At 45.1% G+C, this 19,580-nt stretch overlaps 1 pseudogene; it reads right to left on the reverse strand.

Annotated features, from left to right (window-relative positions):
* Nucleotides 1-7,607: 7,607 nt before the first annotated feature.
* On the reverse strand, nt 7,608-7,724 carry LOC126211399 (5S ribosomal RNA; annotated as a pseudogene).
* Nucleotides 7,725-19,580: the final 11,856 nt, after the last annotated feature.

The following is a 19,580-nucleotide window of genomic DNA, read 5'->3' on the forward strand; positions in this document are numbered from 1 at the left end:
GGCGAAATGCGTGGACGGTACTAAACGTCCGCAGACCTACGCTCACAGCAACATGACTGTCACCCACCATACGGTCCGACAGCCAGGAGTGATGGTTCGGGGTGCCGTTCCTTTTCCTAGCAGGACCTCTTTGGTTGTCATCTGCGGCTCCCTTACAGCAAAGTGGTGCGTCGACGATATCCTACGCCCCGTTATGTTACCCTTCGCAGCAAGCCGCCCTACACTTATTTTTCAGCAAGATAATGCCCGCCCGGATACGGCGAGAGATTCTACTGCTTGGCTTCGTAGTCGCCAAATGCTATCCTGCCGACATGGCAGCCATATCCCTCCCCAGTTAAGAATGTTTGGAGCATTATGGGCAGGTCCCTATAACCAGCTCGTCATTTTGACGATCTAACACGCCAGATGAACAGAATGTGGCACCATATCCCTTAGGATGTGATCCAACAAACCTATCAATCAATGCCAAGCCGAATAACTACTTAATAAGGGCCAGATTTCGATCAAGGCGTTATAGACTTGCTCAGTTTGTGAATTCTTTCTCTTGAATAAATCATCTACTTTCTCTGAAATTGTAATCGTTCGTTTGTCTTTACGTTTACATCGCGTCTACCGATTTCCGTCCCATTCGGATAATTCCTTTGTGGTGCGTCGTTACTTTCTTTATTTTTCTTACGTATTTATTATACATGCATTGCCGGTAATACAGTCTCATGTTATGGGTCACATGGGCACGAATTAAAGTCAATGAAATTTATAAACTTTGAGATACTGTCAATGAATTAGGTGACTGCTATGTAAATATGAGACAGAAGTTTAGAGGCGACATTGCCAGTTCACTGGTAATTGGTTTCGGTTATTTCAACATCATCAGACTTCCAACGTTGACTGAAGGTAAATTACTACCTAGGTAGACAGACGTCACTTGCCAATTGCGATTGTAGACTCAGCTGCCTCGTGTCGCTGAAAAATTATGTTCGAACTATCCATGGCGTAACGTCATAAAACAGGCAGCACATGAACGATATTACAAAAACAGAACCTGAGAACTTTACTCTTGAGCCGGCCGCTGCGGCCGAGTGGTTCTAGGCGCTTCAGTCCGGAACCGCACTACTGCTACGTTCGCAGGTTCGAATCCTGCCTAGGGCATGGATGTGTGTGACATCCTTAGGTTAGTTAGGTTTAAGTAATTCTAAGTCTAGAGGGGGCTGATGACCTCAGATGTTAAGTCCCATTGTGCTTACAGCCATTTTCAACTTTTCTCTTGAAATCTTGTTCTATCAACATGAAAAAGTAAAGTATATCTTACACTTACTTTTCAAGAGTGACATGAAATATCTTTCAAGCATATTTACAGGCTAATACAAGGAGAAGGGCAATAAAGATAAATTGTCGCTCTCCCTTATACACTGGACCAGACAGTTTCCAAGTTTCCAGGCCCAAAATTCCTGTACGACAGAATACATTTTGACAAACGGAAAGTCTCATCAGAAACAACACGATGCTGAACAACTAGGCATATTCCGTGATTCCACTCTCAGCGTGACGTTGCCAGATCCAGGAAGGAAACCAGAATGCCCTACAGGCAGCGTTGCCACTCAGCACTCGGATACGTGGCACAAAGGTTACCTAGCAGCAGAGGGGCAGTGTCATGTGTACCCATGTTCGATACACTGAAATCCAAAGAGAGAACGCTGCTAAAAAAAAAAAAAAATTGCTACGATAGGACATGAGGGATGATAGCAAACGCAGTGGATCTGTGCTACAGGAGCACTACTGCGCTAAGTTGCGTTAGTGGCAATGAGTCGTGTTGTGCGTGCAGGCCGACGTTATGAGAACTTGTGCTACTACACTCGTAGTGGTTGTGCATAGGTTAGAACGTTACGTGGCATACAGAAGTGCCGTAACGTCAGCACCCAGGGATTCTAATACAGAGGAGCCGCGTGGCCTAGTTAACATGGCGTCGCTGTCCACAAGTGAAAGACTGCCGGAATACCTGCAGGTGATGGAAGCCTCCAGTAATGAGTGGATTTCGCCCTGCGAACCTGCGCCCCCCAGGTCTCGATCTTCTGCCTCTCAAGGAAGGAGACAGGCTGCTTCTAGGGTGTGCACGGAATGACTCTCCAGTGGAGACGCATCAAGTCCGGGAAAGAGAACTTCATGTCAGAGGATGGTGCGGTGGAGGCGCAGTTGACTTATCTATACGGATTCGCAGCTCCTTTGTTGGGTCGATGCACGGCTTCCTACCATATTCGGAGTAACAAATCCACAAGCCAACATAGTAGTACCTGCCTAGACCACCCTGCAAGAGCCCATTTTTGCCTCAGCAGGCAACAGGATTACGATTCTTACCCTGACCAATATCCCAATTTATAAGCAGTCCTGTTGCTGCAACTGGTATGCTGACATACCGGAGCTCATCGGCTGCGTGTGGTTTCTGCAGCTGCTGTGGCTGAGCTGCTAGTTCCTGCAGTAACGCCCAAAGACATACTGACGGCGCTACAATCGAAGTGAAACAGTTCAAATGGTTCAAATGGCTCTGAGCATTATGGGGGACAACTGCTGAGGTCATAAGTCCCCTAGAACTTAGAACTACTTAAACCTAACTAACCTAAGGACAACACACACATCCATGCCCGAGGCAGGATTCGAACCTGCGACCGTAGCGGTCGCGCGGTTCCAGACTGTAGCGCCAGAACCGCTCGGCCACCAGCGGCCGGCAACATCTATGGTCATCAGTCCCCTAGACTTAGAACTACTTAAACCTAACTAACCTAAGGACATCTCACAACACCCAGTCATCACGAGGCAGAGAAAATCCCTGACCCCGCCGGGAATCGAACCCGGGAACCCGGGCGCGGGAAGCGAGAACGCTACCGCACGACCACTAGCTGCGGACAAGTGAAACAGTCTCCTGGGACATGAAACAGCCTACATCCTGACTAAATCTGAGACCACTTGATAAATCAGACGCTATAAAAATAATGTTACTTTTGGAGAAATATAAATTGTCAGATATGCTTTGATAAATTGCAACAGGCGTCTTCACATACACGAAAAACCATACGTCTGCCCCATTACACTACCCAATCACTCTAGTTCTTGTCTCCACGGCTGTGCCCTTCGGTAGAACCCAGTAAAGCGGAATTAGTTAGGGCCAAATTCCCTTGCACTTCGCTTCATTTTGTTCGTATAGTCTAACAAAACTTCGTCTGAGGATGTCAAATTAAACACCTTTCAGCTGTCAAATTTCAGCCTTATTTGGTAACCAGTTTCAGCGTTTCAGTACGTCATATTCAGGCTTCTGACCGACTTATAGGAAGAATGTACCTAGGTTGTGATTAAAACAATAGATATCTGGTATAGTGATCACTTCAACCTTCGCCTGCCGATATATATACATATATACACCTGTTGTATGACGAAGATAGAAGGGAGAGAGCGCTAAACCCGGTGCCGCACAACCCCCATCCCCTCTTTTCGAAGGTGAGTTATTCGGCGGACAGGTCTGGTATAGATTATTTATTTATTTCGTTACTTATATGTAATAAGGCTTTCGAGCGAAACTTCCCTTCAGTCACATCCGTCACTCCATGAGACAATGAGCGATGAGAAGAGTTTTGGAATTTAGTCCAGCGCATTAGCGCAATGTCTCGGTTTCAGGATCTGTAAGCCACCGCCTCGCCTTTCGTTGACGACCAGATACTGATGACGAAAATTTATTCCATATCCTCTGAACCGAGCGCCACCGCACTTGCGAGCGTTAGCTGACTTTTGTGGAATGGTCTCCAGGACCAAAATACCCGCGGTGCTGGCGAGCCGTTCGCCGTAAAGGTGAGACGTAATTGCATTCGATAGGACGGTACTTCAAATCCCCATTCCATATTTAGATTTCCTCTGATATTCCTAACCGGTAAGGTTAGTGCCGGGACGTTTCCGAAGAAAGGGCGCAGACGATTTCGTTCCGTAATCCTAGCTGCTGTTCCACCTCTAATGATCTATAATCTTCCTTCATTGCACGTTGGGGCTGCAACATTGGCTGTATCGATGCAATAATACCTTTCACTAAATACGAGTGATTTGTGTGAGACATACAAATTGTTTACTTCGTCGATGCCGCCAGCGCTAGAGTATCACTGTCTATATTCGGGACTATGAGCTAAACCGGTTACCACGTACAAAAACATAGCGATTAAGATCATTTCATAAAAAGTCGCTGCTGTTCCTTAGATTCCAAACTACGAGGGTGAGTCGAATAAAAACCTTAAATTTGTAATAACAAATCGAAATTTCGTGCCGTTATCCTGTAAGTTGGTAAGCGTGCTACAAAGAGCGTGCAGAATGGCCTGTAGGTGGCAGCATAGTGTAGATGCACACATACCGTCGCAGTATCAGTATAAAGATGGCCGCCCCACCCGCGGCTTGCATCAGGGAAGAACAGCGTTCTGTTACTCGGTTTTTGCGTACTGAAGGTGTGAAACCTATTGAAATTCATCGACGAGTGAAGGTTCAGTACGATGATGCATGTTTGTCACAGCAGCAAGTCTACGAATGGAGTAGGAAGTTTGCAAATGGTGTGACTTCAGTGGAAGATGCTCCTCGTCCAGGTCAGGCACGACGAGCTGTGACTCCACGGAACATTGCAGCAGTTGAAGCCATAGTGAAGGAAAACCGCCGAGTGACAATGAATAACACTGCAGAATGTTTACAGATTAGTCATGGGTCAGCACACCACACTGTGCATGATGTGCTCCAGTTTCACAAAGTGTCTTCAAGACGGGTGCCACGGCAGCTGACTGCTGAAATGAGAGAACGACGTGTTAATGCTTGTGAAGAACTTCTTCGGCGTTTTGAACGAGAAAGTGATGGCTTCCTTGCAAGAATCGTTACTGGGGACAAAACCTGGGTTCAAAAAAATGGTTCAAATGGCTCTGAGCACTATGGGACTCAACATCTTAGGTCATAAGTCCCCTAGAACTTAGAACTACTTAAACCTAACTAACTTAAGGACATCACACACACCCATGCCCGAGGCAGGATTCGAACCTGCGACCGTAGCAGTCCCGCGATTCCGGACTGCAGCGCCAGAACCGCTAGACCACCGCGGCCGGCCCCTGGGTTCACTTCAACCAACCGGAAACGAAGAGAGCCAGCAAGGAATGGCGCAATTCCTCATCACCAAAACCAAAGAAGTTTCGAACAGAACCATCAGCAGGGAATATTATGCTGACTCTCTTTTGGGACGGAAAAGGCCTCATTTTGGAGAATTACATGCCTAGAGGGACCACTGTCACCAGTGCATCGTACACAGATCTCGTAAAAAATCATCTGCTGCCTGCAATCAAATCAGAGCGACGTGGATTGTTGTCAGCAGGTGTCGCGTAGCAACATGACAATGCAAGGCCCACACTGCCCGTACAACAGTTGCAACAATCACAGACCTGCATTTTTAGTGTCTTCCTCATCCACCATACTCATGAGACCTTGCCGCAAGTGATTTCCATATGTTTGGACCACTCAAAGACGCAATGGGAGGAAAGAAGTTCCGTTCTGATAAAGAGATACGCCACGCGGTGCATGAGTGGTTGCGCGGACTAACAAAAGAATTTTTTTCTAAAGGCATTTATACACTTTGTAAGCGTTGGAGGATTTGTATTGAGCGTGGGGGAGATTATGTTGAAAAGTGATACAGGTTTGTAACAATTCTGCACAATAAATAATATTTTAAAAATATTTAATGTTTTCATTTGACTCACCCTCGTATTAAACCCGTAATGCTTTTTATGACGGAGTCAATGGCAAAAAACAGGTTTCATGTGCGCCCGGCAGTGTCTCAATGAAATTTTATAACACAAAGCAGAGGACAGGGTGTGGTTGGATACTCGTATATGCGGTCGCGAAACAGCCCCTTAACTCGGTTACGACCTGTGCTGGCCACCCACTGCGGATGAAATCTTAATTGGCCGAAGCTAGCGGCGGGTCGCAGCCGGGCTACAGCTGCCTGCTGCCCGTGGCCGGGGGAAAGCGGCAAACGGGAGGTTTGTTGGCGCGGCGCGTGCGCCGATACTGGCTTAGAAGTTGGGGAAGCTCCTGAGCCACCGACGCGGTACAACGGCTCAACGTAGGCACCGGCGGCACTGCTATTTTACCGAATTCGTGCTGCGGCGGGTCCAAGAATTTTCAGCCATCTGTTCCAGCGTCTTAATTACATTTCGGCGTTTATGGAAGTTTCTATCAGTACGCTTAAAGCTTGCTCTGCTGTTCCAGCATCTGCTGTTCTTTCGTCGCTAACGGATCGATTGCACATTATACAATTCGATAAGAGGCAGACTACTGCAGAATGTAATGTCTCTGACTCATACACTGAATTTACGTGAAAAAAGCTAAAAAAGCGAAACGCCCTGAAGAGGACGAGGAAACGAAATGAAACTTCACGAAATGACATGACGCAGTGATTACAAAATGGAGTCAGATTTACTAAGAAACTGTCAGTACGAGCACAGTTATTAATATAATGTCATATCCCCTCTGTTCTGGATGAATGCACTGTTTTGCGTAAGAAGAGTCGCACAACCGTTGTATCCTCTCCTGAGGCAAGCTGGCCCACGACTTCTGTAACTAGTTCTTGATATCCTGGATACTGGCAGTGGGAGGGTTCGATAAATTTAATATGGGGGATACCTATGGTGAGTACCTCAGCATCACGTAGAAAGTTCATGGACACACGTGCAATATGTGGACGAACGTTGTGCTGTTGAAAAATGGCAGCACGTTACTGTTCTACGAGAGGTAACACATGAGGACGCGGGATGTTCGTGACGTACTATTGCGCTGCCAGAGTTTCCTCAGTCACTACTAACCGTGACGTGGAGTAATGACTGCTGGATCCCCACACAACGAGCCAGCATAACACCGCTGTGCCTCTCCATTACACTGGAAGTGTGGAAGCTCTCCCGTGGACATCGCCATATTTACCGACGACGGTTATTCGGTATAATGCAGAACGACGATTAATTGTGTAACATAATGCGACGCCATTATTCCCTAATTTGGCTGCTGCTGATCTCTGATAAGTTTTGCAGAGTGACACAGAATATTGCAGGGAGTCCATCACTTGCTATCGGATAGCACCTACTGATGTGAAGGGGTTGCCGTGTTCTGGGTGCGCAACTCGACGGTTTGCCGTTGTGATGGACAGGTGCGGTCGAATGAAATCTTGACGGCCAGTACACCTGCCCTTACCGCTCCCATGCAGTCCAGCGTCGGGCCGCTGCCACATTCGAATGCCTCACAGGTCTGAACATTGGACCATTCGACCAGACTGCCAAATGGAGACTCACATGGGGCCCTTTTTGAAACACTCCGTGAGTGCTGATAACTCCGTCTCAAACGAATACACAGCATCCCGACAACACTAAAGACGAACAACACTCTTTGGTGGCCGTTGTACGTACTTGTCACAGAGAATTGCTGCTCTAATCATTTATATACCCGCTGATGGTATGTATGTTTACGAATTTACGTATGTCAGTTGACGAGACCGCAGTCGCTACTTTTCGATCAAGTAACTCCTCAGTGTGCCTCACAAGGGCTGAGTGCACACCGCTTGCCAACAGCGCTCGGCAGACCGGATGGTCACCCACCAAGTACTAACCGAGCCCTACAGCGCTTAACTTCGGTGATCTGACGGGAACCGGTGTTACCACTGCGACAAGGCTCTTGGCATTGGATTTATATTAGAACATCTAAAATCTTGATTTTGCTCATAATTTTCTGCTTTGTTTTTTGAATTTGTTTGTTCGTATAGGTATGTGTCAGCGTAGTATATAAGTCAAGTGATAACTTTCAAGTATACATTAAATAACACTTTTACTGGAAGACAGGAAAAAACACTGTTCATAGTATTCTGGTACGAGGAAAGATTTGCAGTGAATTAGCGTCTTGAGCAGAGATTTACAGGTGATTCTAAACTCAAACAAACGAACTCAAATCACGCACTTAAGTAAATGATGTCCTCTTGTATGGATAAAATAGAAGTTTCGAATCGAACGATGCATGCGCTTCTGCAGGTCAAATACTTCATACTTTCAGATCTTTACAGAGATGTTTAATAAACTCTAGCAGCGAAATGATCGTACAGTATTAGAAGTGACGCCTGACCTCAGTTTTACACTACCCGAAGGTATTCAGACCATAGATGTTTCCTTTGTTCTGCAAATACATTTCAGGAGTGTACAAAGCAACAGTAGTTGTAGCAATTAATAACTGTAACTGTTTACACTATGAAAGGTAAATAGGGTGACTGAATAATTTATTGGACAAGGGGTGAAGAATGGTCAACGGACTTGCCGCAGTGGTAACACTGGTTCCCCGCAGATCATCCAAGTTAACAGCTGTCGGGCTTTGGTGGCGCTTGGATGGGTGACCGTACGGGTGTCACGAGCGCTATTAGCAGGCGAGGAGCGCTCAGCCCTTGTGAAGCCAACTGATGAGCTACTTGACTATAAGTAGCGGCTCCGGTCACGAAAACTGACATACGGTGTGCTGACCACACGCCCCTCCGTACCCGCATCCAGTGACGCCTGTCGGCTGCGGATGACACGGCGGCCGGTCGGTTCCGTAGGGCCTTCAGAGGCATGCGTGGGCGGAGTTTTGTATTGTAGTCTAGTTGAAAAATGAGGACCTTTGCTTCTAAGATTACATGCAAAACGAGTGGTGCTTAAGTTGCGCTGATGGCCAAAGCAGTTAAAAAATGTGGGGAAAAACGAAATATTCTCTTGTAACTGAGAATATGTAAGTTTTAGTTTAACTGTTTGTAAACTGCGTTATATTTGTATAAGGGTAAGTATCTACATTGTTTAGCGAAGGTACAAGGAGATGTTTTTCAATAAATTTACAGATACACCTGATTCTAACTTTTCTTTTTTTGTGAAAATGCGCGTAACGTAAGAGAAACATTAAATTTTGAAGCATATAGCAAAGAGTTTATGAATAACAATGCAGTATCTACACGTAGACATTTTTACTGATGGAAATGTGAAATTTTGTAGAATGAGCAAATGGTTCCTCGCCAATACGCACTTAAAAGTCTTTATTTACTAATGCACAGTGCTTGTAGCTGTACCGTAAATATGAACTACATAAAACTGGGAGAATCGCATATACGCAACTGGTTTTTCCCAAAACACTTGGTTTTGTATCGGATCAATTGCTCGTCGCTTGACATTTTGGCCAGTTAGCCGCTTTGAGAAGTTGCTGTTCACTGAAAGGGGAAATTTGTATAGCGGCCAGTGGATGTAGTTGAGTACCTAATTAATTGGCCTGGAGCTAGTAATTGATGTCGCCGTATCAAAGCACGGTGGCTTGGTTCAGAATAGCCACGGAACAAGATCCTGCTATTTATTGACCGCTCGGAAGCTCTGGCCATTACGCAACAGTTGTGGGAACCATATTGATTAAGCTGCAGCTAACTGAAAGAGAAAGAGATATAGCTGAATAACAGAGGAACTGTGTTATAACTCTTGTAACTCTCACTTTCATGTTTTGGACGACTTGTTGTGATAAAGGTAGTCATACTACCTTGCTCTGTTACGTTTACATTATCAGCTCATCGGATATAAAATTAGTCAGCCCAGTGCAAACTCACAGATGAATCGCTATGCCTTTACAGACGACGCACCAGTGGATTGGGCAAGTATACAGAAGGTATTCTGCCTTGCGCATGGAAGAAACGGCCTCAGCATTCTACTTTATAGATTCACAGAAATCACCGAAGGCCAGACGGGAATTTGAAAAGCCATTTCCCCGAAAACGAATCCAGCCTTTGACGACGACGTAAGAATTCACAGCACATTTGATAGGAAATGGCATTCACCATGCCATTCACAATTTCCCACTATCATGATAGATCACAATGATTATACGGTATTTGGTTCGTATAGGTCGTATAATGGATAATAAAATACAATGTGATGTGGGGAACCAACCATTCCGTGTTCATGAAGTCAACAATGTCGGGTGCCAAGGCTGAGGGCCAATCCTGTCAGCAGGTGTCTGGCCGAGTCATGGTGTACCTTCAGCCTTCACAGCTTGTTTACAAATATTTCGTAGACATGCTGATATTTAGCGAATTGTGACGTTTCAAAAAAGGAAAAAAGTGAATAAATAAATAGAAGAATGGCGACTATGGATTATTATTATAATGTTCGTCTACCTATCTGTCGTAGACGGTGGGTTCCATAAAACGCACACCTTGCAAAAATGCCAGGTTCCATCAGTACTGTGGTTTATGAGGAGGGTATGTCTGTTCAATTTCCTAGCATCACTGACTTTGCTTGCTTACCTCGCGTTTTCTGAAGTAGTTTTGTAGATCTCGTCCCGTTTGGCTTCATCTCCATATAGGCACAGGATTCGACGTGAAAATAACAAACTTTGCTAAATGAAAGTGGCAGTGTGGGAGAAAATCCAGTGCTATGAAATGAAGTTAGCAGAACGAACAATGCCACTCGATTTTTATTTATTAACGTGTGGAGGTAGTCACGAAACGCATGTAAGATTGTTCAAATGGCTCTAAGCACTATGGGACTTAACATCTGAGGTCATCAGTCCCCAAGACTTAGAACTACTTAAACCTAACTAACCTAAGGACGTCACACACATCCATGCCCAAGCCAGGATTCGAACCTGCGACAGCAGGTAACAGCCCGATTATGTTCGTTCATTAAATCAGATTCCGCGGAAGGTAACTATGCTCAGAGCACTGCAACAGGACACAATCTAATGAGTTGCTGTATTAAATGCTCAAAATTTCACACGACCCTTCACCAAGGTATTGTTCAACACAACAGATGACTTCCGGTAACTTGTTACACGATACCGTCCAAAGCTCGTGTTGCGTTTGTTTATATCTGATACAAACTTATGATCTGTTTTTACACACAAATGTTTTCCGAGGCACTGTTAAGTACGACCAATAGTGCTCGGCATCGAATTGTATTTGATCTTCCCGAAGCTTGTTTGTTTCCTCGTTCGTACCCAGAAGAAAACTGGTGGTGAGTTAAAGTAACAGTTTGGCGACTGCTTATCCATTGCGCACCTCTGTTTTGTCCATCGCCTTCCACAAGTAAGGACTAAGTTAAAATGTTCTCATTTAAGTTTTTACTTTAGTTAATGATTTTATGAAATTATTGTCAATCCTCTATCAGTGCAACTAATATTGACGGTACGGCTGGAGGAGCGCGGCGGTGTTGAAATAACAAATATTAACTAGTCTGAGCGACGAACGATGGTGGTTCGCGCATGTCGAGGAGTGGACGGAGATTGCATTGCTGGCGATTCGAAGGGACAGTTGGGGTACGCGCATGCGCGTGCTTTTAGCATGAGGAAAGCGTATATCCTCCAAATTACGTCTCTCGCTTGCTGATGCAGAATATATCACGTACCAGCACCATGAAAGATGACATCTTGTAACAAATGGAATATAAATTGCCTAAACAACTCTCTACGACCATGCTCGCATTAGCTACGGGATTCACAGCACAGCGTTCAGAACACTTCTGAAAGGTCATTGGCTGTCGGAGAATACATGACGTAGATGTGCAGAGCAAGCCTAAACTCGACCGCCATTGTTCCTTACTCCAACTATAACGACACAGTATTGCTTCGCGCCATGCTAAGTGTGTAATTCCCGGTTGTCTGTACGGTACTTCTGCATTATACAGTCACCGCTAGCAGGCGTATTACCCTCCTCTGTAACCGTATGCTGGACAACTCAATGCACAGTTGTCTCTCCCTATATTGTTCCGACGGATATCAAATTTAAAAAAAGCGTAATGTGAGCGAAACGCCACAGGATGAGGAACAATCACTTTGCCAGGTATCCACGCGCCAGTCTTAGACGGACTTAATTGTAAATTCCTTTATTGATTAACGGCTGAGTTCGCTGATGAGCAAGATATCTTGCGGTAATGTGGTTTAGGAAAGCTTCTTTGAAATTTGGAAGGTAGTAGACGAGGTACTGGTGGAGAGTCGTGAGTCGTGCGTGGGTGGCTCAGTAGGTGGAGCACTTGCAAAGGTCCCGAGTATGAGCCTCGGTCTGGCGCACAGTTTTAATCTGCAAGCAAAGTTTGAGGTAAGGACAGTGTTCTTTCTGGCATATCAGCCGTAAAATGGAGCAGGAAGATGGGTGGATACGAGTGGTGCACTATATACACTCAACCGCATACAGCACGGTGGACTACAGAGTACGGATGCAGATGAGAAACGAGAAGCCAAGCCACGTGCCGCCGCCGCCGCCGCCGCCGCTAGTGTGTGTGTGAGTGCTGCAGCGCGCGAGTGCAGGGCGGAGGGTGTGAAGGAGTGGCTGGTGGGCGCAGGTGTCGTCCGGCACGGCGACCGCGACGCGAAGCAGCGTCAGAGGCAGAGCCAGAGCTGCGGCACGCAGGGGGACGCGGCCGCGCCTCCCCGCTCACCTCCGCGCACATGAGCGGCTTCGGCTTCCTGCAGTCGCTACGGGGCCTGGCCAGCGCCACCGCGCACTCTGCCGGTAAGGACATCGGCTGCCGCGCCCCGCCCCACCCCACCACACCACCTGCAGCTCTACACCCTACTCCCTCCTTCATCTGCGAATAACTACTGTAAGGTGGTCATGTCATTTTGGTTTTTCTATGTTACCGAAGTGCACGTCAGAGAGAGAGAGGGGGGGGGAGCCAGAGAGAGAGAGGGGGGGGAGCCAGAGAGAGAGAGGGGGGCAGAGAGAGAGAGAGAGAGAGAGAGAGAGAGAGGAAGAGAGAGAGAGAGAGATAGAGAGGGCGAGAGAGAGAGATAGAGAGGGCGAGAGAGAGAGATAGAGAGGGCGAGACAGAGAGACAGAGAGGGCGAGACAGAGAGACAGAGAGGGCGAGACAGAGAGACAGAGAGGGCGAGACAGAGAGAGAGAGAGGGCGAGACAGAGAGAGAGAGAGAGGGCGAGACAGAGACAGAGAGAGAGAGAGAGAGGGCGAGACAGAGAGATAGAGAGGGCGAGAGAGAGAGATAGAGAGGGCGAGAGAGAGAGAGAGGGCGAGACAGAGAGATGGCGAGAGAGAGAGGGCGAGAGAGAGGGCGAGTGAGAGAGAGAGAGGGCGAGAGAGAGAGATGGCGAGAGAGAGAGGGCGAGAGAGAGGGCGAGGGAGAGAGAGAGAGGGCGAGTGAGAGAGAGAGAGGGCGAGAGAGAGAGAAAGAGAGCAACTTAACGTTACTTTTAAACATTCTTTGGTCTTGTCGTGGCAGTCTTGGCTTCCGCGCTGACTGATATATTCTTAGTTGAAGTGTGGCAGGTGATTGACGTATGCTGTGTTGACTTGTGATTGTATATGTTAGATGAAAGATTGGTTGTAAAGGACAGCAAGGATGAATATGATGTACACTTCTAAACGTGAAAGGAATATAAGTTTTGATTTTTTAAATAAATTTGTAGAAATGATTAGTACCCTCTAGGTAACTTTGTTCACTTTCTCAAAGCAGAGAGAAACACTGCCCCATTTCGCTGAGGCATGCATCAACATATTAATTCAATAAGCTGTTTAATTTTTATAGAAATTCTCTTTTAATAGTGTATCCTTTTTAAATAATTGTTCACTTTGTTAAGCGTAGTACTGTTCAGACGAATGTTATGTCTAAAGATCACGCGAAGCTTCACTCTGTCTTATTGAATATACACTACATTCTAAAATCGTTGTCTTGGAACATCATTTTATAGCAGTGGTTACACTGCCCACCCCATTCTTTATCATTACGCATTACTACATGTGGTATGCAACAGTTGGAAATTTCATTTAGAAATACAGATCTAGATTAGTCGCCTCTCCCTTGCTGTTTGCTGTTGTGCTTTCGAGTAACCTGCAACATTGCCGTCAAGACGCGAGGTAATTGGAAACTTCGATTAGGGCCAGATAATTGTTTTACTTCAGTTGCGCATTTAATATAAAAACAGGCAGCAGTTAGAGTTCCGTTCAAGTTAGGTTCTGTTCAGTCAAAGGTTAGCGTAAGAGTGTATGTTGGATAACAGTTTGTGACTACATAGTTTTGGTAATACGTAGAGTGGGAGGTAAATTTGGGCTAAATTACATATAGAAACAAATATAGTGGGGAGTTTATACTATATCCATTTGAAACTGCTTACTTGGTCTCCCCCAGCCCCCCTCTCCGCACGCACACACATTTTTCTCTCCGCTATGAAATTAATCAGAATGTTTCCTATCAAATAATTCCTTCCTTTAGTCAACTTGTGCCATAAATTACTTTTTTTTCCAGTTCGATTGAGTAGCTCCTCGTACGCTATTCGACATACCCATCTTCAGCATTCTTTCCTAGCACCACATATCGAAAGCTTCTACTTTCTTCCTCTCTGAACTCCTTGCCATCGCAATAAGCATATTAATTGCGTTCTTGGTGATTCGTGTCATCTTGGCAGGATACTTAAATGTAAGAATAGGTAAACAAGCCTTTCAGTAGTTGATCGGCAATAATAGAGAAAATACTGTTAATAACAATAGACTAAAACTGCGAGAGTTCGTCACCTTTAATGAAATGAAACTAACCAATAAATACTTCCAGAATAAAGGCGTATATAAATAGAAATTATCTACACAAGGGCACAAATGTCTTACTCATTACATAATAGTAAATAGGAAACTAGCCTCAAGAGTGATAGACACGCAAGTATATAGGGGGAGATATGTGAGTACGGAGAAGTATCTTGTTAAATCAAAGATCCAGCTGTGGAGTTCATGGAAGAAACACAAGAGGAAAAATTAAAAAAAAAAAACAAACAAAGCTTTTAAGGCGCATCGGCTCCAAGAAGAAAGTCTGAGGAACCTCTACCAGTGCAGGATAAATAATCTACTTCAACAAATGCCTTCAAGCGAAGATCTAACTGAAAAATGGACAACCATTAAAAAGACTATTATATATTCAAAATGAATCCAAAAAAGGGGGCTTAAGATTTGGAACGACGAGATAGAAGCCATAGAAATGAAAATGAAGCTTATACCCTAAGGAAGCTAAAGAAAACCATAATTAAATCAGAAATGAAACCAAAAAAATGTAGTAAGACAGGCACATAAATCTTCTTCTACATTTATAAGCAGAACTGAACATGAAATAGACGATAGACAGCAAGCAGCTTGAAACTGATCAGACAACTTTTGAAGAAAAGGCTATAAATAAGAAAAGTAACTCCTATCAAAACTTACGTAGCACGATAAGAAGAACAGTGAAGTAAAAAAACTAGAAGAATAAGCAAATGAAATTTTATGAAGTCGTGACAGAGTTCGCTGTAGTATATGGAGCAGAAAATTGGACATTAATATCAAAACACCCAAGACAACAAGAAGCAAAAGAGATGAAGTTGCTTGGATCAGTGAAAGCATGCAAGAGAGAAGACAAATGTAGAAATGAGGAAAGAAATGGGACTATAGCTATTAACTGAAAAAGTAATCCAAAAAGTAATATGCGTGTATTGCATACGTCACCTCAGACAATCCCTCGACAAGCAGTGGAATACAATCCTACTGGTTGAAGGGTTTTGGAAGGCCGAGGAAGAGATGCTGAGGTCGGAACAGCCCATAAGGCCTAATGCTGGAATAGCAGCAGCAGGTGAAGAAGAAGAAGAAGAAGAAGAAGAATAAACAAGTTCAGCACATCGAACTGTTCGTACGTACAACGATCGGTTCTTTGCATCATCAGATCATTACCTGAGTTCGCGAAGTCGCGCTGACGTGTGTTATGGAGCCTGCACTGAGGAAGAGTTGGTGCTGTATGCTGTTTTCAGCACTAAAGATCACAACTTACCTAATTTCTCGTTATCGTACTAGGATGTGCAGAACGGCCGTAGAGATAAAAAGCATCAAACCAAATTTAACAGACAGCTAGGCATGACTCAGAGTCTCATTCAGCTATCTGATGACGTAACGGACTGAGGGCGCAAGCACAGGTCTGCATTGTATGGGCATCTCATGGATTTCTTTCTAGTCTTAGTATGTTATGGACAGCTGTTAATTGTTTCAGTGATGGGTACTGCAATCGGTAGCTCAGCGTAAGATAAATTTTGTGGAAATACCCTCTATGATCAAATGCATCAGCATACTTCTTAGTGGAAATTAGCATCGCGCTCGTCCACACTTCCCCTCCATGACGCCCTGAGCACCGTTGTGGCGCTTTCAATGAGCTGTCTGAATGTCTATGGAGGGATTCAGCCCATTCTTCATCAAGTGCCGAAACCAGAGAAGCGAGCGATGTTGAACGCTGGGGCCAGGGGGAAGGTGGATGTTCCAAAGCATCCTAAAAGTGTTCCACTGCATCCATGTCGGGAATCTGGCTAGACCAGGCCATTTGAGGAATGTTGTCGTCCACAGACCACTACCTCCCAGATGCTGCTTTACGACAGCGTGCTGATACAACCATCCTCTCCGAACTGTAACTCTACTGTACGCAGCATGCAATGTTGTAAAATGTGGTGATGTTCTTCGGCAGTTAGCATTTTCTTTAACGCAGTCAGGGGACGACACACTAACCACAAAAAACACCCCTATACCGAAAAACCACCTATTATATACTTCATTACTGGAATTACAAATGGTGGTATTTGAATGTGCTTAATGGTAGACTTTTTCAGGTCCTTCGTTGTGATAAAGTAATACTTTCTTTCCGAAAGAGGAGGGTCCAGATACCTCACCCGATAGAACAGTTGCTGTGCTGTGCTACTCGTATCGAATAGATTATACGTCGCCAGTTGCCTCAGACACCTACTGATATTACTTGCTATGTGATTTATTTTTAGGTTTTCCTTTGAGACCAAGACGTTTGTTTCCAGTCACGACTCCCAGTCCACATGGTCCTCATTTGATGCTTTATTACTTGCTGCGTCCCTCCACACAGTTATAATGGTCGATGTAGATGTGTCCGAACTTCGTTGCCCAGAGTCTGAAGGAGTGTCACAAACGTGCTGACTGTTTTCACATGCTACGGTGCGGTCAGATTTCGAGTCTCCTTGGTAACCTTTAGAAACGCTCGCTGGGTGCTCCCGTCACACGGGGGCTAAAAGTCACACTGCTCGGTGCTCTCGTACTTCCGAACGGAGCAAAGTGAACAAGGGTTCGATTACAGCTAAACATACGACGCTACTATGTCAACTAAAGCTCAAAATGTCATTTCACTTCCAGTAAAGCCATCGTCATACTTCGTGAAGGAAGATACAAATAATAAAAAAGACGCGGAGGTTCAAAATAGTTGGCATGTCATTTGGTGTTACTATCAGACTTTGTGTTTTATTATCCTGAACCATGCACTTGCCTATGCTTTCTCTTATCCTACGTGGACAAGTTGTGACGCTACTTTATAATACTAGTTCGCAAAAACAAAAAGGCCCGGAAAATATTTAGAGAATCGTCACGGGTTTGACGCTTTTAATTAGCGAGAGAATTGCCCCTCAAAGAACGTGCTGGAAACCATGATCTGGACACACCAGTCGATAGTTGTCACATATCTTTGCATACGCATCTACCAAATGCTCTGTCCCGAGTGCTTCCCTGTGTTATTATATTTCATAGAATGAGAGAAGCAGTTGAATACAACAGAAGTTGCTGCTCGCAATAAAGCCGCCCCCGGTCATTGTTGATTGTTATGCGAACCACAGTTCTAGCAAAATGTGTGCGAAACTATAAGCACAAGAGATTAAGACGGCAGCAAAGTCCACAACGTATATAAAACGGAAACAAGCCAGGCTGGAACCAGGCTGCTGGTTTCGTCTTTATTAAGAGTACCAGTTACACGGTTGAGAGACAGAGACTCTTTTCCTTTTGTTGTGTTAGTGCAGTGCAGGTTCTGATGGACTGAGGATAAGATCTTGCAGCGGACAAGGAATGCCATCTGGCACATTAGGGACACTCCTGAGTTACACCGCCTCCCTGGCGCCGATACTTGGAGATCTGAGCTTTTGGCGCGGGATATGGAGCCAGCTCTGATTAGATAAAGCCGTAAAAATCAGCTAGAGTAGCAGAACTGGCATCAAATTTCGAAGAGTTGAGAAGCTGGTGTTCTGTCCCATTAGCCAGGTCGTCAATAATTTTTCGGGTGGAGGCTAGTATCAAATTGGCGTGAATTTGTGTAAACTGAAGAAATTAGCGATTAGCCCGAAGGACGGACTGTATGGAAAGGAAACGGCAGTGCTTGTTACGTAGCCTCTAGCTGGTGGTATTCCTAATATTATGCGTGATTGGGCGATGAGTAACTTTAGGCGGTCTTTTCACAGAGAGCTCACGAGAGCATCTTTTTAACTTTACATTTGACCGGGGCGTGAAGGTGAACGGATTCTCGTTTGGGACACGAAGCAGTACAGTTCTCTTAGGATGCGAAGCAGAATGACACTCTTGGTCGGGAACAACTCGTAGCAGTTCTCTGCAGCTGGACAGGGGCCGAAGCCAGAGATACAACCTCTGTGCAGGACTCTGGTAGCACTTGCAGCGCAGACGAAGTCTGCAGTTACTGAAGTTGGAGCATGTCCTTCTGCTTCATAAAGTTGGCAAGTTGTGGCATCCAAACCAACGCGATCCGTCCACACTACTGGAACAGCATGGCCGCTGCGAACCTGAGGAATCAAAGGGACGGAGATGACACAGATCATCATTTGGCGACCGTCGACAATGAATTTCGCAACGCCCAGTGGGAGCAAGGGAATGCCCACCTGCAACCAGGGAAACATGAGGACAGTGTACAGATAAATACTACTATCGAAATTGAAACGGACGTAGAATTCAGATTCCTTCACAACTTCCTCCACAGTGCCCACAGAGCACGCGAAAACTGTTAAGTATGCGGTTTTCTGTGGTTATATATAATAGAAGTAGAAATAATAATGGTGAAGGGAAGCAGTAGTAGCAGTAGTAGTTGTAGTAATAGTAGTAGTATTAAAAGCCCAATCAACGAATGAAAATTAGGGGTAAAAATTCGTATAGTCGCAAATTTTTGTACAGTGAACAGCATATTATAAATACTGACCGGTGGGGTATGAGCGTTGCGGTGAGAGTGCTTTTGAAGATCACTTTTTTGCTTTTGTTACATAACTAGAAAACCGCGGGTTTTAGCGAAAATGTAATGTAGCTTAATTGTGTACGGGGAAACATTTCCTGCAAAAAGGTGCTATGCATTTTTTCTCTAAGACAAGTTGTCTCTTCGTTGCAGGGGATGGAAAAATCGCTGATTATTAAAGATAGTGATTTAATGATACGAAATTGTTTATTGTAAAAATGAATTGGGTTAAGCACAAATATGGAATGTGTGTAGTACATCTGAATACATTATAACCATATTAAGGTGTAAATTGTGTTATGGTGGTGGTGGTGGGGGGCAGGGTGGAGGGTAGAAACAGGAGGCAAGGTAGGTCGTCGGACTGCGGCCATGCACTTCCCTCCTTCGTAGGTCTGCAAACTGAATGGCAAGCAGGCGAGTGTCCATATCTTTAGCCCCCCCCCCCCACCCAAGAAAAAAAAATTTGCAGTCTACTAGGAACACACACAATCGTGAGATAAGTGGAGTAACTTTCT

Source organism: Schistocerca nitens, chromosome 1 (assembly GCF_023898315.1).
Source record: "Schistocerca nitens isolate TAMUIC-IGC-003100 chromosome 1, iqSchNite1.1, whole genome shotgun sequence".
Taxonomy (NCBI): domain Eukaryota; kingdom Metazoa; phylum Arthropoda; class Insecta; order Orthoptera; family Acrididae; genus Schistocerca; species Schistocerca nitens.